This window comes from Trachymyrmex cornetzi, unplaced genomic scaffold, assembly GCF_001594075.2.
Source record: "Trachymyrmex cornetzi isolate Tcor2-1 unplaced genomic scaffold, Tcor1.1 scaffold184, whole genome shotgun sequence".
Taxonomy (NCBI): domain Eukaryota; kingdom Metazoa; phylum Arthropoda; class Insecta; order Hymenoptera; family Formicidae; genus Trachymyrmex; species Trachymyrmex cornetzi.
Genome location: NW_017296462.1, coordinates 78,092 through 82,970, shown reverse-complemented (window position 1 = coordinate 82,970; position 4,879 = coordinate 78,092). Strand labels below are relative to the sequence as shown.

Here is a 4,879-nt window from a genome sequence, read left to right as displayed (position 1 = left end):
TGTTCATCAGGGTGATGCGATTTGTAACTCAAGTATCTTCCCGAATTCGTCGGTTTTTTATAATTATCAATTTTGACACAGCTTTCCTCAACTCTGATCGTAACATCAAAAAAATTGTTTTTTGTTAAATATCTCTTAAATATGACGGCTTCCCTCTCCACTTGTTTACGATGTATATAAGTCGGAGATATAAATTGAGATGTTAGTTTGTCACCACAATTTGAAAGATACTGAAAGATCCGCGTTGACATTACATACTGGATTATAAAATAGTGGAACATAGGTGCGTTTTAAGATATAACAGTCTTGATGGTTTCTTTTGTATTAATAATTGTGTTATTACTAGAATCAGGAAGTTTGTGTTCTATTCATTGAATTTATGCCGAGCTGTGATGTATTAAGAAAAATATGACTGGTAACGTTAAATTAACATAATCGTACAGGTATGTGATAAGAAAATAATTAAAATAAATTTTAGTTAGTTTTTGAATATTAAAGATAAAAAAAAATTTGATAGAATTTAACTCTGTGTGATGCAGCAAGGATTTTTGATGTGACAAAGGAGATTAGCAAAATATGAAGCTTATGTGACGGAGGAAAAAAAATTTATGACTTCCGTTTTAGGAGAAAAAAGAGAAAAATAATTTTTGTTTATGTAATGACAAATGCTAAAATTATATGACTAGAATTTATTTTTAAGTAAGATTGACGGCTTAACTAAATTGTATAATTATGTTGCGTATGATAGGATCATTCTAATTAATTATAATAGTACTGTTAATACTGAAGATGGTCCGATTGGGACCGAAACGTTTATTTTGAATTCATGTGTTTAATAAAAGAATTGTAATAGTCGCCACTACTACCTGGTATTCGTTGTATATGCCTTTCAGACAAAGAATTGTTTGTGTTTATTAAAAAACTACAAGATAGTGTTCACTTGTGCGACCCTTCCTCGAGTCCTGCGTGGATCCCGGACCGTTCCGTACAGCGGCACAACATTTCATAGTCATACAGTATATGGAAGATGGGTAATTGTGCGCATTTTAAAACGATTGCGCACAGTTGCCCGTCGCGACTTGACTCGGTACGAAATACGATTACTTCAACAATTCCTAACCAAACTTAATAAATAACAGCTCAAAAGATGCACATACTTTAATAATGATACAATTTTAAACAAACAAATTAAAAATACCCTAACAGATAGCAAGTCACGATAACGTCAAAATGACATTAAAATGAATCGAAAATGATTGAAAAATGACTTTTAATGATCATTTTGGAGTCATTTTGACATCATTTTGATATCATAATGACTTGTTGTTCTGTTTGGGTATGGACTTACCACCTTATTTTTTCTGAATGCTAAAATAACAAGAAAATATGTAATTTCACTTTTTTGTATTTCTCTGGCTACCGATGTATTTACGTCGTATCTTTTGTAGTTATATCTTAAGAGGTCGACTTCCTGCATAAAAATTTCACCACGGTGATGTCTTAATTTATTGGAAAAGTACCAAACCACGATGCGCACAATTACCCGCTGCGCACAGTTCCCCCACTTCCCTTATTATCGACAATTGATATAAATTTGCTATTATATTAACATAAATATTTGGCTCATACGTTATTAAATTTAGAATTTTTTATTACATAAATGTTCCATAAATAAATATGCATACTTGTAAAGCTACAATATCCTATATATTGCAAAAAATTACAATTTTTTTCTGCAATTGTCATCTCTGTTGATAATCGAATTTTGATGATAACACAATTTTAAAGAAAAATCGCATATTATTGAGTTCTGAATGCATAAATACTTCTACTAAACTAATAAATCTTAAAATTAGTACAATATTATTAGTTTTTCTCTCTTAATCACTTCAATATTTACAAGGACGCAAACTCCCGTATGGATGTCGATCTTTAACCCAGCCAGCACATATTTGTTCGTGGAATATTTTCCGATTCTCTACTAGGAAGATTTGAATATTCGTAGAAGCTTCTTTTAAGAAGATAGATTCTAAGATTATTCTTATGTTTTCAAGAGTACACTATCCTAAATACTCTAATAACATTCCTCAAGATTATTCTCATAGCATATATAGAATATTCTATGCATATTTTGAATATTACAAAGAGTATTAATTAGATACATGTGCATTATCAATATTAATATGTTCGACACATTCAACATTGTTTGAAGCTGAACCAGAAGCATCAGTATTATCATTATTTAAACATTGTAATACAGAATTTACTTCCTTTCTTACAGTTTGATAGAAATAACTGTTCATCTTGCGTTTTACATTTGGCATTGTTATAAAAAAAAATACTTGTAAACAAATTATACAACATAATCTATATATGTGTAATATACAGGGTGTCCGTACCTTTTTTGTCAATCACTTTTGTGTAGATAGAGCGGATTAAACTAAGTCGAAAAGTCTTCTACCATTTTGCAATTTTCGCAATATTTAACAAGATATTAATTACTAAAAATTGCAAAATATTGGTCTTGAATAATTTTTTACTCAAATACTATCAACTTTACAGAAAAACTGCGAGAGACAAAAATTATTTATTTTCTTCTCATAAAGTTTTAAGAATTTTTTCAGAATTTTTTATCAACTTTTTAGTACTGCATTTTCTTATTTTTATCAACATGAGAAAATATGGTATTAAAAAATTCTGAAAAAATTCTGAAAAAATTCTCAGATCTTTATATATTAGAAGAAAATCAATAATCTTTGTCTCTTGCAGTTTTTCTGTAAAGTTGATAATATTTAATTAAAAAATTATTCAAGACCAATATTTTGCAATTTTTAGTAATTAATATCTTGTTAACTACTGCGAAAATTGCAAAATGGTACAGGACTTTTCGACTCGGAGTTTAATCCGCTCTATCTACACAAAAGTGATTGGCAACAATGGTCGGGACATCCTGTATATTCTTCACATATCATTTTATTTACTTATAACATACTTATGCACAAATTATATGTATTGCTCCTTTATTATTATTACTTTAACAATTATATCAAATTTTTAATACCTTTTGTTATTTAATTAAGCAATCTGAATCTCTCGTGATCCGTGCATGCCCATCCATTGCTCGTTTGCCGTTCGCGCTTGTTCGTGTCTCGATATCACGTCATTCAGTGGTAATTATTATTTTTCGAATATTCTAGTATATAAGGCTTTCGAATATTCGAAAAGTCACATTCGGTAAATATTTGATAAAATGTATACAATATTATCCAATTAAGAATATTCGAAGTTGAATTACAGAGAAGATTCATATTCTTATAATAATATTAGAATATTTATTTAAAATCATTCGTGTAGGAAGATTTATAGAGCAGTGCAAGAATATTATGTGCTGGCTGGGAACAGTATCTCGTCGGTGTCAAGGCCAACGGTCTTTAATAGTATCTCGACTAACATAAATACCGTTAACGTCATGTGCATGGCATATCCCCATCATGGCTCTCTGGAGCTTGGGTCCAATCAGAAGAGATCGGGTCACATGATGCAATTTACCACTTTCTCCAGTGCAAACTGCATATTGCAAGCCAGTTCAAGCGCAATTCGTCTCGTAGAAGAACATACTTTTTCAAGGAGAAATTTCGATCTGTTCAGTTCTTAATTTGCTTCCATTGATAATTTCGTAAGTATGTTTAGTGTAAAAATTATTACTTCGAACTTTTTTGCAGTGTGTCTGCTTATTTGAGATATCAATATTAAAATCCGAACTGCATAAATAAATGTAGCTCGAAAGTCAATTTGACAAACTACAAACTTTAATAGTAATGTTGCAAAAACTTATAGCCACGTATACAAACTGAATATAATTACTATATTGCAAGTCAGTTCAAGCGCAATTCGTCTCGTAGAAGATACTTTTTCGAGGAGAAATTTCGATCTGTTCAGTTCTTTTGTTTCCATTGATAATTTCGTAAGTATGTTTAGTGTAAAAATTATTACTTCGAACTCTTTTGCAGTGTGTTTGATTATTTGAGATATTAATATTAAAATCCGAACTGCATAAATAAATGTAGCTTTAAAGTCAATTTGACAAACTACAAACTTTAATATTAATGTTGCCAAAACTTATAGCCACGTATACAAACTGAATATAATTATGTAACTGAATAAGTAATAAAAAATAGAGGAAGGTCACCGATACCGACATACCACTTTGTTTTTAGACAATATTTCTTAAACAAAAGGTAAAAATACAACTTCAAAAACATAAATACAAAATAAAAAGTGTCTTCTATCAGACAGTATAAGCAATTTTTATAGCAGGACTCGGCACGAAATGTGCATTTCGTGCCGAGCCCTGTTTTATAGTACTGTTTGCAATTTTGCAATAATTAAGTTTTTCGTAAGTTATGCAAAAATGAGCGCCTGACAAAATGGGCTCCAAAACTGACAAAGTAGACAATAATATAAACATTCCTATTCTATAAATAAAGATATATCCTATTCTGTAAAGAAAACTAATTTATGAAACTATAAACATTTAAAATGACATAATATTATCAATTAATTATGAGTTTGTACTTCTTTAATTAGCTAAACAGATCATGATTTTATTAGTATTAATAAAGTGCAATAGTTAGTTTCTGAGAAATAAGGGGGTATCATCATTAAAGTTAATATTATTTATATAATTTCGTATCCGAATTACATGGAATTTAACTTGGCGCCAGTTTTATTGATATCAAATCTTTTATACGTATGATACACATCATTATAAGAATATCCGTGAAAAAAAATTAAAGTTACATTGGGTTGGATACTTAGTATTATATATAGTAGGGGAGGCCGAGAGGCTAAATGTGGATTTACTCGAGCGTCGTGGGGG

The 4,879-nt window shown here is 29.9% G+C and overlaps 1 protein-coding gene across 2 annotated transcripts in view; it reads left to right on the top strand.

Moving 5' to 3' along the window:
* Positions 1-3,659: 3,659 nt before the first annotated feature.
* The window catches only part of LOC108759422 (saccharopine dehydrogenase-like oxidoreductase), a 31,658-nt gene continuing 30,438 nt past the window's right edge, over positions 3,660-4,879 (top strand). Inside the window, exon 1 of one of the 2 annotated variants that reach the window (XM_018504868.1) lies at positions 3,660-3,676. The gene's annotated coding sequence lies outside the window, so the exon portion shown is untranslated. Of the gene's footprint in view, positions 3,677-3,901; positions 3,965-4,879 lie in introns of those variants that run through there. The other variant, XM_018504866.1, reaches the window with a different exon arrangement.